This window comes from Canis lupus, chromosome 13, assembly GCF_003254725.2.
Source record: "Canis lupus dingo isolate Sandy chromosome 13, ASM325472v2, whole genome shotgun sequence".
Taxonomy (NCBI): Eukaryota; Metazoa; Chordata; class Mammalia; order Carnivora; family Canidae; genus Canis; species Canis lupus.
In genome coordinates, this window is record NC_064255.1 from 19909369 (window position 1) to 19928145 (window position 18777).

At 36.9% G+C, this 18777-nt stretch overlaps 1 long non-coding RNA gene across 1 annotated transcript in view; it reads right to left on the reverse strand.

The window, feature by feature from the left end:
* Window positions 1–1834: 1834 nt before the first annotated feature.
* Window positions 1835–18777, reverse strand: part of LOC125752319 (uncharacterized) — a 53978-nt gene continuing 37035 nt past the window's right edge. Inside the window, exons 3-4 of the long non-coding RNA XR_007401529.1 lie at window positions 2830–2930; window positions 1835–2227 (exon numbers count right to left, since the gene is read on the reverse strand). This is a non-coding gene — a long non-coding RNA (uncharacterized LOC125752319). The remainder of the gene's footprint in view (window positions 2228–2829; window positions 2931–18777) is intronic.

Consider the following 18777-nt stretch of genomic DNA (forward strand, 5'->3'; position numbering starts at 1 on the left):
AATATAGGCCCATAGTTAGACTGAATCAACTCCCAAAGAAGACAGATTTTGTCTCTCTCACTTGTTCATATAGCTCCCCAACCCCAAGATGAGTAGACTTGACCCTGAAACATTTGTTCCCATGGAAACCCAACAGGGACCTGGAAGGAGAATCCAAAATTATGCCTCTTTCAGAGGGCAAAATCCATTAAGCTTGGATATGTGGCCATGGGTTCCTTCACGTGGTTATTTTAAAGTAATGAACCTAATCTTTTCCGGGGTCTGATTTATGCTTTTAAAAGGTAATAAGAACACCTTCTGAATAAAAAGGTTATCCTTAGCCTATATTCATCAGCAAGGTAGACTTTAAGATCACACACTGGGTTATGAAGCCCTGTCATTCTGTTATCATTTGAAAACTGACATCGGCTTAAAGCTTTGGCTTGAGAGGATACGTGCAGAGACACTGCAAAGAGCTCCAGAGGCTTATTAGTTCTCTGCCTGACTTTTTTCCCTTCCTGAGATACTTCTCTATCCCTGATTGTGTTCTTGGAGCCAAATCATGTTCGATGTAGAATAGTGTGGGGTGGGTGTCACATAAGAAAAACATTGTAAAGGCAAGAAGGTGACTGTCATTCTTTGAAAGTCTACTATTTCCCAGGTCCTCTGATGAGGAGATTTTATATGTATACACATAATATTATAAATAAATATATAAAATATATACAATAAAGAATATATAGTTGTATGTATCAATTATATATATCTTATTGTATATTATATATATGTAGTATATATTGCATATATTAGATATGCCACATAAATATATTGCATAATATATTGCATATATAAATATTACAAATATTAATTGAATCATGACATCAACATTTTGAAAGAGATATTATCTCCAGGCAGAGATAACTTCTATGAATATTTTTGATGCATATACTTGTATTTTGTATTCATCTATTTTTATGCGTGTATGTATATGTACAGCTACACATACATTTGCCATACAAAATTAACAAGAATTCAATTATATTAGGACATATTTCTACCTTTTAAAAAATGGCAACCTAGTATTTTATCATACTGATAGACAAAATTTATTTGCCAATATTTTAGTTTTAGTCATTTCGGTCAGAAGATATTCTATCATATATGCTATCACTGATTTATTTAGGTACATCTTTTTTGATTTTTAATGATGTCTTTTTTATGATATATAATATGGTGATAAACATTTTTGTATGTATTTGATAATTTCCTTAGAACAAAGTACTAAAAGTGGAATTATTGAATTAAAAGACATGACTATTTCTTAATGGTCCTAAATATATGTTGTCAAATTGGCCTACAGAAGAAGTATAGTACCTATATTTACCCTAAAGTGTAGTGATTACACTTGCCCTAGAAGTATATAAAATTGCCCTCCCTCATTCTTGCTAAACTAGACACTTTCATTCTTGATCTTTATGAACCAGAAAGGCAAAAGGTAGTATCTCATTTTAATTTGCATTTCTGATTAGAGTTTTAAGGATCTTAATATTTTATCGTGAGCAGAAATTTAATGGTCAGGGAAAACAGATGTTAATTTCTACTAAAAGAAGAAAAGCTAGGAGTGCTTGTGTTAGTACCCAGGATACATTTGAAACAATTTGACATCAAGTGAATTGATTAGAACTGTATTTTGGCTGTTCGTAGTATTTAGGGAATTTTTTTTTTCCCCATCTAATCATGCTGTGTATAATTACATGAAGACACAGCAGGAGATAAACTTTTTAGAAAAAAAAAAACCCCACAAACAAAACTCTGAAGCCAAGTAGGAAAAGCATTCCTCAGAATGCATGTCACTTTAATGTCATGTGGTAATTATTTTTACAAGCATTTAACACACAGTTTGAACCTTGGTTCATACAAGCCACCATTTTTTTCCACATATGACAGGATTGTATATTCAAAAATATGGTTAGGGGAGAATATCTGTTAAAACTTGTTGCATAAAAATTTAAATTTTTTTGAATGATTGACAGATCCAATAAATTCTCTTTTCAGTTGACAATTGTCTGTTTGCTTCTACATCTTTTACAATGTGAGGAACATGTAAAAAAACTTGAGCAATGATGTACAAGGGGGAAAATACTTCCCTACCTGAAAGGAAACTTGAATTTTAACCCAGGATTCATTTAATAAAAAGCTGCATAATTGAACCAGGCAGCTTCACTTCTTTGGTCTTCAGTTCCATTATCTGCAAAATGAAAAAGATGAACCAGACAATTTCATAGGACTTTCCTAAACCCAATACTTAGCTTTACTTTTGTTTTTTTAAAGTGAGAGGCTTTCATATGATTAGTTTTTGCATAAGTAACCATATTAACTATAAATTTGATATTTGTCATGGGATACCTATAAATAACAAGAGGTATTTGACAGAGAGACTATATCTTGGGCTGTCTATTGTTCTAACTTTTTAATTCAAAAAAGAGGAGGGAAAGTGTCCTGATTTTGTATGTCGGCTCTTTGATAAGATAGAAGTATATAATTAATATATCATGTGTCTAGTTGTATATTAGAAATAGATTCTATTTTTCTATCTCCAATATCTTTTTGCTAATCAGCAAGCAGAATGGACTGTGATAGTTACTATTTTTCTCTGCTCAGCATGTTTCATAGCCCCTTTTCTGGTTTCTGGGGGAAATCCTTCACCACTTCTTGTAGGTCTGGTGGGATGTCAATCATAATATCTGCTCCTTCTTCCTGCACCCCACTCATATCCAAAGCAGGTGACTGAGGGTGGGCCAGTTAGAGTCCACTTGGGCTTTTCTATTGGTGCTGTAAGGAAAGACTCACTCTTCTCTCTGGATCTCAAGTTGAAACTTGTTGGGCTCGTGTAGCCATCATTTTCAACATGTGGAAATAGTCTGTGTGCAAGAAAAGGGAATCAGGCCAACCTAGAAAGAGAATTAAACATTAGTAGACATGAGTGATAGGTGACAGAGCTCTGATGATAACAGATTTCTCTGAAACCTGCAATATCTACATGATTCAGTTGATTCCTTTTTTAAAAATTGAGCGAGTTTGAGTTGTTTCCCATTGTTAGCAATTGAAAGAATTCTGATAAAGCAAGTAGCAGGGAAATTAAAAACAAAAACAAAAAACTGCAAATACTTCTTTTCAAAAGGCCACTTAAGGCATACATGCATCCTAGTAAATACTTTGTGGAAAATAATTTTAACAATAATGGTTTAGTTGAAGGGCTCTGGATTTTTAGTTTGGTTGGCTTCTAGGAATGCTTGTCAAATTTGTACTTTCTGTATCAAAAGCACCAGCAAAATGTCCAACATTATTATATAGCTTCAGAGTATTAAAAGCTCATGGAAATGTTATTCCATCTTTCTACCAAATTTTGGCATGCACACATTTGAAATAACAGTGTATTGATATGAATCCCGGTCAGAATGTTAAGAGAGCTGGGTTAAAGTCCTGGGTTTACATTTAAAGATGTGTGGCCCTGGGTAGTTCACTTTTCCTCTTTGGGTCTCAGTGTCCTCTTCTGCACGATAGATGTTTGAGATACATTTCTCTTCAGGTCATTTCAATTCAGAAGTTCTCTGTTCTCCTTTCATCTCCTCCTCTTTATCCTTGTTAGCATGCTATGTCCATCTGATGTCTCAGGTCATGAGAAGTATCGTTGAGCTGGGGAATGTATAGGGGAGGGTGGTCATACAGTCATGGGAACAAAAGCTCCTCAAATTGGAAAATAGTTTAAGAAGGAACAGATCAACATGGTTGAACATATTTAGCTGCCCACCATACCATTTTCTTTTTGCTTCTAGGCACATATCTAGCTTATACTCCGGGCTTCCCCCACAAAAGTATGGCCCTATGAATGAGTACTTGCCAGTGACATGTAAGAACATATTATGTACATCATCTGTGGGCCTGGCCCAGAAACCTCCTCCTCAGTTCACCATGTTCATTCTTTTTCTGCACCTACTGGTTGGATACTGAGGATCCAGTAAGGAATTCCAAAGGCCATTGGGAGAGATGAAAAGAGCCTGGGCCCTGGAATGGCTGTGTGGAGCGGAGTCCATTACCACCAGCGTGTCAGAGAATGACATGGGAAGAAATAAACTTTTATTATCTTAAGCCACTGAGATTTTGTGGTCAATGTTACAATAATTGGTCTGTCCTAAATAATACAGATAATGATTATAAAACTATGAGGGTGTGAACATGATGAGTGCAGACATGCTCACTAAATCTCAGAATCAAGGATACAAAGTTGAGAATTGAATTAGATCATTTAGTTTAAATAAAAAAACAATATAGCAAGATTTCATTATCACTAGGGCTTAGCTGCTCTGGTAAGTAGAATGTTTTGGTTAATTTAAGGCCAACAAGAAAAGCTTTTCAGCCTGTGTGGGTGAAAATCTATTTAAATAACTTAGACCCATCTATCTTAGTAATAATAATATACCTAATACTGTTTAATGTTTCTAGCTGGAGACCCGTATAATGCCTCTAGATCATGATTTTAACTATCATCTTCTCTTATTTCTGTCCATGACTCAGTTTGTTCCTTGTATATTGGACAACTCCTAATTTATTTTTCCAATCTTGACCACCACTTCTTTGAGCTCTACACCTTTCCTTTTTTTTTTTTTTTTTTTTTAAGATTTTATTTCTTTATTCATGAGAGACACAGAGAGAGAGGCAGAGACACAGGCAGAGGGAGAATCAGGCTCCATGCAGGGACCCGGATGTGGGACTCGATCCCGGGACTCCAGGATCATACCCTGGGCGGAAGGCAGGGGTTAAACTGCTGAGCCACCCGGGCTGCCCAAGCTCTACACCTTTTCGTGGAATTTCCACATAGACTGCTGTTAACTCAGACTCAACTTAGATGCTATGATGGCTAATTTTATCTGTCAATTTGACTGGGCCATTGGGTGTCCAGATATTTGGCCAGACATAATTCTGAGTATTTCTGTGAGGGTGTTTTTGGGTGGGATTAACATTTAAATTGGTAGATTGAGTAAAGCAGATTACTCTCCCTAATATGGGTGGGCCTATCTAATCAGCTGAAAACCTAACTAGAACAAAAAGGCAAAGAGCCTCCCCCTGAACAGGGATAATTCCTTCTGCTTTACTGACTTCAAATTGGCAAATCCATTTTTCCTCTCATCTGACTCAAGTTGACACATTGGCTCTTTCTGGGTCTTGAGCCTACCAGTCTTTAGACTGAAACTACACCCTGGGCTTTCCTGAGTCTCCAACTTGTCAACTCACCCAGCAGATCTTGGGACTTTGTATGGATAATCACATGAACCAATTCCTTATGATCTCTCTCTCTCTCTCTCTCTCTCTCTCTCTTTTTCTCTTACGTTCTTTCTCTACACAAATGTGCACACTATTGGTTCTGTTTCTCTGGAGAACTGTGACTAATGTAGATGCTTTTCCTTGTAAATCTTTTCTCTTGACTTCTTTATTTTCATTTAGTGGCATGACTGTAGTCCCAGGTTTTCTTCTCTTTAAATGATGTGCTGGTCTTTTGCCTTTTAACTCTCAGATTCATCCCCTAATCTCTTCTTCTGCTTTGACTTGCAAGGAACTTTATTCTCCAAGATACCTTGCTAGTTGCCTCTGTCTAGATAGAGGAGATTGGTGGAAGGAGAGGTCATGGCATTTTCTTTTTCTTTCTTTCTTTCTTTCTTTCTTTCTTTCTTTCTTTCTTTCTTTCTTTCTTTCTTTCTTTCTTTCTTTCTTTCTTCTTTCTTTCTTTCTTTTCTTTCGGAAGCATCTTCTCCAGCACCAGTTAGAACTGCCCCATGGCTCCATGTTATGGTAAACAATTTTTACATCCTGACAGGCTCTCTTTGTTTCCAGCTTCTAAGGGATAGTTCCAGATCCTAGACTCCAGTCATACGCTTCTTTGCATTGTTGCACCTTGAAGGTAGTTGCACCTTGCAGCTTCTTGGCATTAATTCCTGATTTGTCTCACTGTTCCATTTTATTTCTGAGCTTTTCTATTGTCTCTGTATCCAATTCTTTGTTTTAAATTCCCTCTGTTTAAAGTACTTAGAGTGATTTCTGTTTTTCTAAATGAACTCTGATTGATACAATTAAATTATACTGTTTCTACTTCCACTACCAAGCATTTGGATAGAAACATCAACTCTGTTAAGAATTGGCCCCTTTTCTGGCTTCATGAAAAAATTCCCTTTCCACAATTGTAATTTTTGTAACCAAATCTTTTACAGTTTGTTTTTATGTGGAGCATAAAATCTGGTCTCCTCAGCTTAGAGTTTGAGAAATTCCAGAATGCAGATAGAATCAATCTGTCAAACTTCTTCCTGATAGGGGCCATACTTGTGATCTCTTGACTGTTTTTTCCAGTTCTCTGTGCGGACTCCTTTACTATTTGTACTTTGTTCATGCTCTCTATCTGCATGGATGGACCCATCTTCTCTTTCTACCTTCTGAATGTCCCTGATTTGTCAAGACTCAGTTTAAACCCCACATTTCCTATAAAGCCACTTCCAACCATTTGCATCCATACTGATTCCAATTTTCCTAATGTATATGTGCACATCCCATTTCTGTTTATTCTTTAAATGCCTCACATATGCAGATGAGGAAAGATAATAAAATAATAAAACTTGCTTTTCTACTCATATCTATCCCAGGATTATTGGAGGAATTACAAGACATGACATTGATCCTGGAATAACTAAGAGATAAATGTTAGTTCTATACTGCCTTTCAAGATTTTCCTGTTAAATGAGCTATTCTTGTTTAGTGTTTGCTTATAAATGTAAAAGATCTAATATGAAATATTTGTTGTCCATAGGATATATCCTGAAAAACTTTGTTCTAAAAGATTCCATTAATATAAGCTTTTCTTTTGTTCTCATTTTCTTACAACTGTAGTAAGACAGATGAGAATATATCCATTTGTTTATTCAAAATTTATTTATTTATTTCATATCATGTGATAATTACTTTACCAGCCCTGAGGATAAAATAAGGATCCAGGTAGACCCTGCACCTACCTTCATGGAGTTTGAACTATAGTTCAAGTTTCCTCACACTATAGTGTGAGGAAAAGAAAAAAGAAAAAAACCTATACAAATAAAGATATTGATGAGGGAAGAAAAAGTATTCCTTCCACCCTTCTAGCTCCTAAGGCCAGTCTAAGAATTAAATTGTTAAGACAGAGTAACAGGAGAGTAAAAAAATAATTTTAATTATGTATATACACACACAGGAGTTTTGCAAAAATATGAGACTTAAGAAGCTGGCTAGATGATTGAGACTTGTATATTATCCTGGGTTACAGAAAGAAATAGAAGTTTGGTGCTTGGTTGGGTAAATTAGGGGAGGGGAAGGGAGGAACTATATGGCAAAAAAAAAAAAAAAAGTTCACCTTGTTATGAAGATAAGAGTCTCATGTTAAAAAAAAAAAAAAGTGTCTCTGGGAGTAAATCTCTTCCTAGTACAAATATCTTTATTTGTGAAAATTTCCTTTAAATATGTAAATCTTCTCTACAAAAGGGGAAATATATGTTTCATTTTAGGCAAGTAAACTTTTACTTTTACTTTTTTTTTTTTACCTAAACTTACTTTAGGTAAAGAACTTTTCCTGTATTTGCTGGTTCTGATTACGCTTAGCTCAAAATAACCCATACACCAAAGTGGCATACTTTAGGGTGGTATGTTCTGAACCCTATCAATACAAACGATCAGAAGTGCTGTGAAGAAGACAAAGGACTGAGCGAAGGGAGAAGGTCTACTGCAAATGGAGTGATCAGAAGAGTCTTGTCAGCGGTGGTAATGCTTGTGATGAGACCAGAGTCTGTCTTCTTGTTAGCGAGGGGCTGAAAGGCTGAGCGGTGGTGGGGTTGAAACACAGCCAGAGGAAAAAGGATGTTCAAAGTCCCCGATGCAGACAGGAGCTGCATCTATTTAGGGAGTAGAGAAAAACCCAATGTGGTCAGAGCATAATGAGCATGGGGGAGTGTGGGACACCAGGATGTTGAAAGGACCAGTACGGGTTGTTAAGCTGAAGCTTCCAATAAACTGTACTCCATTTAGATAAGGTTATCTGAAAGAACTCTATCTCATACTTCTCAGTTTCATGCAATTTACCCTCAAAACTGAATACTTAGGCTTGAGGAGAGTTTGGATCACTGATCTGCAATGCTTTCAGAATTTAAAGATTCTTGGAAATGGGTGAGACAAAGAGATTCAATGAAGTTGGCCGTTGAGCCTTTTAATTAACCAATTAACCAATCAATTGATCAATCTTCCTTCACTTATTTGTTATTTACATAACATGGGCCAACATTGTCATTCACCAAATACCTTTAAATATTCTTCCAGAGGCAGGATTCTTGGTTGGATGGACTGTGACAGTGTTTTATTTATTTATTTATTTATTTTAATTTTACTTATCTCTATTGTAAGGAAATGCTACACAAAGCAATGGACTGTTGTCTATTTTGGGGAACAGTGACTGGAATTTTGTACCTAGATATTTGGCATTATGTATATTCTACAGGCATCACAAGTTTAAGCAATGCAGAACCCCTTCTTTTATCCATCATTGCAGCTCAGAAGCCCGTTGTGCCTTTGTGAGTCTTCCTGAAGAGAGCTCCCAGAGTCTGTGAAACTTCAATGACTCTTTTGTCTTCCCTCTGCAGAAATGGGCTAAATGTTCTTTTGAATGGCAGGGATTATTTATGACAAAGGTTCTCTCAATGTCAATTTGTCCACAGAGGGAAGTACAGCTCCAAGGGCATGTTCTTCTCTGGATGCCAGACCCAACTCCCATTAACAGTAACGAGCATTACGTGTGTGACTGTTGCCTTTTCTGGGCCATTGCAGCATGGAGAGAAGCTTTTGTCATCCATCACATCACCATCAAGCCTTGCTCACTCTCTTCCCTCTTCTCTAAATAGCTTTTCAAACACGGAAGTGGAAACATTCCATTGTTTATCTCTGACCAAAATGTTCTTTTCAATAACAGTAATGAGGTCTTCTGAAAGCAAAAGGGAAAATTTGCTCTCCCTGGACACTGGGCAGTGATAAAAGGATTGACCTCATGGGGAAGGTCAAGTCTTGACTATTTGAGGGGTTGAATGTGATTTTTAAGGGCAGAGGGACCCTGACTTCTTTCAACCCAGCAAAGGACTTAACATCCTGCTAGGCAAGCAGTAGATACTCCATAGTTCTAGATAGCCAGGTCCTTGCAAGCTCTTCGGATTCATTGTCAGAGACTGTCCTCAGACCTATTGGCTTGATATGTCTAGTGGATATTCTCGTTCTTTTGGTCTGCCCAGCTTCAGAAATCCACCCTATGTGTGGTTTCCCCACTAGTAAGCCTCAGAAGGATAGTAGATAATCATTTCCCCAGCCTTTTCTGCAGCTAAGAGATGAGTGGGTATAAAAGTCTTCTCTGATCGTATGCATTCTCTGCAGACCTGCAATAAAAGTTAGTGACTTGAAAAAAATGGGGATCATGAGGAAGCTGTTTTTCAGCAACAGTGGTAGAAGCAAGACTATCTCTGAACAGCAGAGGTAGTGGAACTACTGGGGGGTTCCAGTGTCAAGGATCAGTGATGTTGGCTGTGCAGAATTTAGAAGCAGTGATAGTAATTCTCTGTCTAAACTTGTTCTGTGCCATAATTATGGGCATTGTTCTCCTGATTTCTAGACTCAAGCCTGGTATTCTATGGTTTTGACATCTTTTCATAATAAATTTCTGTTAAAGAAAAAATAGTCAAAGGTCAAGGAAGGGGGCTTTGGTGACCACTGTGATGGAATTTTGCAGTGCGAAAGAGAGATTAGGCTTCACTCTAAAAACAGCATGGGCAGATGGGGCTTGATAACTTATGGGGGGTGGGGGCGGTCAGTGGATGAAGAATTACTAAACTGAAACATCAGGGAAAAAAGGATTCTGGGTTAATCCCACCTGACAGGAATCTTCCTGAAGACAGGCTGGAGTGATCAGCCATCATTTAGGGAATGGTGGAGGGTGAGGAACCCAGTCCGAAGACAAGGGTGATCAGATCATTGAGGGAGGGGCTCCTTATTTATCCTCAGAACCCTAGTGGTTCTGCTTCTCGGGCTGTGCCCTAATACAACCAGTAACATTTTAGATAAAAGTATTTTTAGGAGAGTCACAAATGAATAGCTATAAAGATTTTTAGATAAAGGGAAAAAGACACTTATAATCCCCTTACCTTAGAACGACTGCTTTGTAAGGTGACTACCTCACCTTCTTGTCCTTTTTCACAGATGTTCATTAAAACAAAAACACAAGTGCAAACAAAAACTTGCACATCCCTATGTATCGATTTCTTTTTGCCCTGACTCCTTCGACTCTATTATAATCTGGTGTGTGTTGTTCTCTCTGCCGGTTTTTTGATTCAGGTGAGGTGGACTTCGGCATTTCTGTTCCTTGCTCCAGGACTCATCACAGGGATTGGAAAACTATCCCTTCTACGTTCTACTATTATGCTGTGTTATAGCTCTGACATAACTTTCCTTGTGATCTTAATTTATTAGCGACAGTTTTGCTCTCTAATTTTTAATTTATTTTGGTAAGAGCCTCAACAGTTTGAAGGATGGAGTGAGGTGTAGGACCAAAAGAATCTGAGAAGCTACCTTCTCTTTCCTCAGACTTACCATTTCCCTGCTCTAATGACCCATAATTGTCATTAAGGCTAATGGGTCCTGATTGTCTTTCTTCAGGGTAAAGTTTCTTCTGATGAGGAGGAGAACCATACAATCCATGTACATTCTGGGACTCTCTTGAGAATGGAAGGGGTAGCGTCATGAGTGATTATGCATATTATTAATTGCATTACATATAATCTAGTAAGCACAGATAATACTTTTCTCATGATGCTGCTTGGCCTATTATGAAATTGGCCAAAACCTAGCATATCTGGGACAGGGGCATTTTCACATATTTACAATCATACCATATATATTGTTGCATCTGCTTTATTCCATTTAACATTGTGTTATATTTCTATAGTCTGCAATCCTCCATCTATCACTTGTTAAATTGTTGCACATAATTGCATTGGAGTACTTTTTAAGTCATTCTGTCTCCCCTAAGGCTTTTAAGTTAATTATAATTAACCTTTTTTGGCATTTATATTTAAAAGCTGAAGTAAACATTTTCATGTATATAATGTCTTTCTGTGTTTTAGATTATTTTGTGGAAAAAGTGGTCAGAAATGGGATAATTGGATAAAAGTGTGAATATATATTTATGCCTCTTCCTAATGAATTTGTGAATCTAATTATTCCTGGAACAAAACAATGCAATGAGCTTTATCTGGCCTCTGCCTGTTTCTTCACTTGGATCTCTCATGGTTCTACTGGACGCACTTGAGTCCCTCTGAAGCTGTTGCGGTTCCAAGAATTGGACATCTTGTTTTATTTTATTGTATGTGTGACCCATCTAACATTTTCTGTTGGTAGTATTCTTTAACTATTGTGTGCGGAAAAATCCAGCTCATCCCTCTAAATTAAGTTGTGATATGAGCTCCTCTGTGAAGGCTCCTCTGATCAGTGTCTACCCTAAGCCGTCTCTAGCCAAGAAGACCCTCTAGGCCAGTAGCACTTCTTACAGTCCCTAAGTGCACCCTCAACACACTATTCCATTATTTGTTTATTTTCCTATTAGGGAACATCTTGAAGGAATGTGTTCTACACTTTTGTCTTCTAGTCTTCTTGCCTTTAGAGGCAATGACTAGGTTAATGATGTTCTTTCTTAGTTCTTGCTCATATGGAAAGCTAGTCTAAATAATTCCTGCCATCTCCATTGAATTTTTGCCTCCACTAACATACTTGTTAAATGAGAAGGCAAAACAGTACTTATAAGTCCTACCTTTATGGGGGCACAAACATAAAGCAGTATTACAAACTATGAAATAGCATTTTTATGCTTCCCATGTATTGAATTGGTCTTACTTAGCACATCTGATATACCTTGTCTTTTTCAAAAACTATTTCATTTATTTGTTTGAGAGAGAGAGCATGAGCACAGAGGAAGACAGAGAAGCAGACTCCCTGCTGAGCAGGGAGCCTGTTGTGGGGCCAATCCCAGGACCCTGAGCTCATGACCTGAGCCAAAGACACTTAACTGAGCCACTCAGGCGCCCCTGATATACTTTGTCTTAGTGAAACCTGGCAATTCTAGAAAAAATGGCATGTAAAATGCTAAAATCACAGCAAAGTAGTCTAAATATCTTGTTAAAAAACATCTACACATATTCACCCATAATTTATTGCACATAGTATAATTTGATTAAACAATTATGCAGCTCAATAGTGGCATTTAAAAATGCATTTGAGTTGCTTTTTACTTCTCTCCATAGAAAATGATTGTACAAAATTATTGTCATATGAAGAGATAATTATACAAAGACCACCTAGACAAAAATTATAGGGAAAAGAGTATAATAGAGGTACAGTATGTTTTGCTATTTTTTTTTTGAGATTTTGTTATGTTTGTAGTATTTATCAACTTAAAAAATTAACTAAGGCAAAATTTACATAACATAAAATTTACTTTTATCATTCAATGGCTTTTAGTATATCCATCACTACTATGTAATCACAGAACATTTTTATTACCGTAAAGAAATCCTGTAGCTACTAAGCAGTCACTCCGTATTCCCCCCTGACCCCAGCTTCTGACAAACACTAACATGCCTCCTGGGTGTTGCTATGAATTTGCCTACTCAGGGCATTTCAAATAAATGGAATCATATTATATGTGGTCTTTAGTTTCTGGTTTCTTTCATTTAGCATAATACTTTCAAGGTTCATCCGTAGCAGCCTGTAATAGTACCTCATTTTTTATGGCTGAATAATATGACATTGATTGTATATACCACCTTTTTAATCTATACATCATTTGATGAACATTTGGGTTGATTCACTTTTTGACTATTATAAATAAGACTGTTATAAATATTCCTGTACAAGTTTTTGTTTGAGCATATCTTTTCAATCCTTTTGAGTATATATACTAGGAGGGGAATTACTGTATCCTACAATGATCCTATGTTGTTTTTTTTTTAATTTATTTTTTATTGGTGTTCAATTTACTAACATACAGAATAACCCCCAGTGCCCGTCACCCATTCACTCCCACCCCCTGCCCTCCTCCCCTTCTACCACCCCTAGTTCGTTTCCCAGAGTTAGCAGTCTTTACGTTCTGTCTCCCTTTCTGATATTTCCCACACATTTCTTCTCCCTTCCCTTATATTCCCTTTCACTATTATTTATATTCCCCAAATGAATGAGAACATATAATGTTTGTCCTTCTCCGACTGACTTACTTCACTCAGCATAATACCCTCCAGTTCTATCCACGTTGAAGCAAATGGTGGGTATTTGTCATTTCTAATAGCTGAGTAATATTCCATTGTATACATAAACCACATCTTCTTTATCCATTCATCTTTCGTTGGACACCGAGGCTCCTTCCACAGTTTGGCTATCGTGGCCATTGCTGCTATAAACATCGGGGTGCAGGTGTCCCGGCGTTTCATTGCATTTGTATCTTTGGGGTAAATCCCCAACAGTGCAATTGCTGGGTCGTAGGGCAGGTATATTTTTAACTGTTTGAGGAACCAGGAACAAGACAGGGATGTCCACTCTCACCACTGCTGTTCAACATAGTACTGGAAGTCCTAGCCTCAGCAATCAGACAACAAAAAGACATTAAAGGCATTCACATTGGCAAAGAAGAAGTCAAACTCTCCCTCTTCGCCGATGACATGATACTCTACATAGAAAACCCAAAAGTCTCCACCCCAAGATTGCTAGAACTCATACAGCAATTCGGTAGCGTGGCAGGATACAAAATCAATGCCCAGAAGTCAGTGGCATTTCTATACACTAACAATGAGACTGAAGAAAGAGAAATTAAGGAGTCAATCCCATTTACAATTGCACCCAAAAGCATAAGATACCTAGGAATAAACCAAAGAGGTAAAGGATCTATACCCTCAAAACTATAGAACACTTCTGAAAGAAATTGAGGAAGACACAAAGAGATGGAAAAATATTCCATGCTCATGGATTGGCAGAATTAATATTGTGAAAATGTCAATGTTACCCAGGGCAATATACACGTTTAATGCAATCCCTATCAAAATACCATGGACTTTCTTCAGAGAGTTAGAACAAATTATTTTAAGATTTGTGTGGAATCAGAAAAGACCCCGAATAGCCAGGGGAATTTTAAAAAAGAAAATCATATCTGGGGGAATCACAATGCCAGATTTCAGGTTGTACTACAAAGCTGTGGTCATCAAGACAGTGTGGTACTGGCACAAAAACAGACACGTAGATCAATGGAACAGAATAGAGAAACCAGAAGTGGACCCTGAACTTTATGGGCAACTAATATTCGATAAAGGAGGAAAGACTATCCATTGGAAGAAAGACAGTCTCTTCAATAAATGGTGCTGGGAAAATTGGACATCCACATGCAGAAGAATGAAACTAGACCACTCTCTTGCACCATACACAAAGATAAACTCAAAATGGATGAAAGATCTAAATGTGAGACAAGATTCCATCAAAATCCTAGAGAAGAACACAGGCAACACCCTTTTTGAACTCGGCCATAGTAACTTCTTGCAAGATACATCCACGAAGGCAAAGAAACAAAAGCAAAAATGAACTATTGGGACTTCATCAAGATAAGAAGCTTTTGCACAGCAAAAGATACAGTCAACAAAACTCAAAGACAACCTACAGAATGGGAGAAGATATTTGCAAATGACATATCAGATAAAGGGCTAGTTTCCAAGATCTATAAAGAACTTATTAAACTCAACACCAAAGAAACAAACAATCCAATCATGAAATGGGCAAAAGACATGAAGAGAAATCTCACAGAGGAAGACCTAGACATGGCCAACATGCACATGAGAAAATGCTCTGCATCACTTGCCATCAGGGAAATACAAATCAAAACCACAATGAGATACCACCTCACACCAGTGAGAATGGGGAAAATTAACAAGGCAGGAAACAACAAATGTTGGAGAGGATGCGGAGAAAAGGGAACCCTCATACACTGTTGGTGGGAATGTGAACTGGTGCAGCCACTCTGATCCTATGTTTTGATTTTGAGGAACTGCCAAACTGTTTTTGGCAGCTACTGCACCATTTTACAGACCCATCAACAATGTATGAGAGTTGCAATATCACCACATTCTCACCAATACTTGTTGTTTTCTGTTTTTTAAAAAATTCTAGTCATTCCAGTGGGTGTGAAGTGGAATTTCATTGTGATTTTGATTTGCATTTCCCCAATGATAATGATTTTGAGCATATATTCATGTGCTTATTGGCCAGTTATATATCAAATGTGGAGAAATGCCTATACAGATTCTTTGCCCAACTTTCAATTGGATTATTTGTTATCTTTCCGTTGTTGAGTTGTCAGAGTTCTTTAAATATTCTCAGTCAGATATATGCTTATCAATACATTAGATATATGATTTGCAATTATTTTCTCTCATTGTCTGGATGTCTTTTCACTCTCTTGATAGTGTCCTTTAAGGTACATAAACTTTTAATTGTGCTGAAATCAAATTTATCTTTTTTTTCTTTTGTTGCTTATGCTTCTGGGTCATATTTAAGAAACATTGCTTCATCTAAGGTCATAAATATTTAACCTTATGTTTTCTTCTAAGAGTTTTAGCTCTTAAATTTAGGTCTTTGATCCATTTTGAGTTAATTATTATATGTGGTGTGTGGTAGAGGTCCAACTTCGTTTTTGGTGCATGTGCCTATCCAGTTGTCTGTGCACCATTTGATGAAAAGACTATTCTTTTTCCACTAAATGTATTGATGTCCCTGTCAAAAAATCAGTTGACCACAGATGTATGGGTTTATCCCTGGACTCTTAATACTTTTCCTTTGATCTATATGTCTATTCTTTTTTTTTATATATGTCTTTTTTTGTTATATATATATATATCTTATACCAGTAAACATACTATTTTGACTACTGTAGATTTGAAGTAAATTTTGAAATTGGGAAATGTGAGTCTTTCAACTTTGCCTTTATTCAAGACTGTTTTGGCTCTTCAAGGTCCCCTGCACTACTATATGAATTTTAGGTTCAGCTTGTTAATTAAGTAGGAATTCCATTGACTCTGTAGATCACTTTTGATAGTATTGATATTTTAACAATACCAAGTCTTCCAATGCATGAATACAGAATGTCTTTCCATTCATTTAGGTGTTTTTAAACTTCTTTCAACATGTTTTATGGTTTTCAAGGTATTAGTTTTGCACCTCCTTGGTTACATTTATCCTTAAGTATTTTATGGATTTTGATGCTAGAGTTATTTTCTCAATTTCATTTTCTAGTGTGTAGAAATAAAACGTATTTTGTATATTGATGTGTCTTGCAATTTTCCTGAACTGGCTTATGAGCACTAATAGCTTCTGTGTGAAGTCTTTAGGTTTTCTTCATATGAGATCATGTCATCTAGAGATAGTTTTACTTCTTTCTTTCTAACTTGGATACTTTTTCACTCCCCTTATTCCTTCCTTCCTCCTTCCTCAATTGTCCTGGCTTAAACTTCCAGTAAAATGTTTAATAGAAATGGGGAGAGCAGAATCCATGTTCCTTATTTTAGGTGTAAAGTTTCTTATGTTAAGTATAATACCTGTGAATTTTTCATAGATGTCCTTTATTAGGTTGATGGAGTTCCCTTCTATTCCTAGGTTAAGGTTAATCAATTTTGTTGAGATTTAAAAAAAAATAAATTTTGGTTTTGTTTATTCTCTATTTTTCTTACCTCTATTTAAAAAAGATTTTATTTATTAGAGAGAGAGTGAGAGAGAGAGAGAATGAACAGGAGGAGGGGCACAGGGAGGGGAAGAAGCAGATTCTCTACTGAACAGGGAGCCTGTTGCAGGGCTCCATCCCAGGACCCTAGCATCATGACCTGAGCTGAAGGCAGATGCTTAACTGACTGACCCACCCCAGGCATTCCTGTTTATCTCTACTTTAATCTTTATTATTTCCTTCCTTCTACATGCTTTGCCTTTACTTTGCTCTTTTTTTCTAGTTCCTTAAAGTGAAAAGCTAGGTTATTGATTTTATTTTATTTTTTTAAGATTTTATTTATTTATTCATGAGAGACACAGAGAGAAAGAGAGGCACAGGCACAGGCAGAGGGAGAAGCAGGCTCCATGTAGGGAGCCCGACGTGGGACTCGATCCCAGGACTCCAGGATCACACCCTGGGCGAAAGGCAGGCACTAAACCACTGAGCCACCCAGGGATCCCCAAGGTTATTGATTTTAGATCTTTCTTCTTTTTTCATGTTATCATTTATAGCTATAAATTTCCCTTTGAGCACTGCTTTTACTGCAGCGTAAGTTTTGGTATGTTGTGTTTCCATTTTCGTATATTTCAATGTGTTTTTTATTTACCTTTCATTTTTGTTTGACTCTTTGGTCACTTAATAATGTGTTGTTTAATTTTCACACATGTGTGAATTTTCCAGATTTCCTTCTGCTATTCATTTCTAATTTTATTCTACTCTCATTGAAAAGATACTTCATATTATTTCAATCTTCTAAGTTTATCGAGACTTGCTTTGTTGCTTAACACATAGTCTTTCTTCTCACTATGTGTGTGCTCCATGTGGGATGAAAAGAATGAGTGAATTAAGAAAGAACTGATTATTGACCAATTATAAGCCAGCTTTATTCAACTTGGAAAAGATCATATAAATCCGTGAATACCAGAAGGTGACAATCATTTGTTGAAACCTGACAACCAGTTTTCTCTACGGTTTCCAGTGATTCATAACCCTCACTCCTACAAAATATATTCACCTCTTTTGGAGGCCTCAAAAAGTCTACAGCATCAACTCAGCATCTAGAGTGTCCTTCTTATTTAGATGGCCCAGGTGTTAATGTGCCTTTTAGGATGTTCCTTAAGGACATTTCTTTGAGTACAGCTCCTTGCAAGCTGAAGACCTGTGAAGAAAGTCAAGTTACCTTCTCCACACACACACACCCAACATTCAATAATGGGACTCCTATAAAATATATGCTATAGATGCTCCTGTTCCAAACAAGGAGTAATGGGAGGCATATAGGAGTTATAAACTCATAGTAATTCTGAAATTCAGCAGGGCCCAAATTGGTAGATAGTGCCTTGAGTAGGATTAAGTTCCTTATGACTCTTGGCTTCACTTTTTGGGTTTTTGCTTCTAGGGTTATCCTTTTTTTCATGGGAGTAGCCATGTTTCCAGGTTTGTAGCATTCTCATGGTTTCTAAAGATCTCTTTTCATTTTGCCTGTGTCTCTTCCTTTCAATCCAAGCTGGTGCTATTTCTGCCAATTCACCTTTCTTAAAAACTTTGTGAATCTCCTGGGACTCTTAATGGGGTTCAGCTCATCAAAAGCCACATCTGCAAATATCTTTGTACCATCTTCTTTCCTTTGAAGCCCTATTATTTTACTAAATGGGGGATACTTTAGATCTTTCTGAAGTCTTAGTCCATTTTAAGTGGCATGCCCCAAAAGTGGCATCTGGGTCCAGTCAGGGACCAGGGCTCAGGGAAGGTAAAGCATCCTTAGAAAAAGTTACTAGCATGATGTCTCAATTTTTACCACATATGACTTGTGAGGCTTAATTAGACCTTTTCTTGCACAAACAGAGAGCTTCCTCAAGTGGAAAAGAGAAAAGGCTTCCTCGTTATCACCCACTACCTCTGTTGAGTGT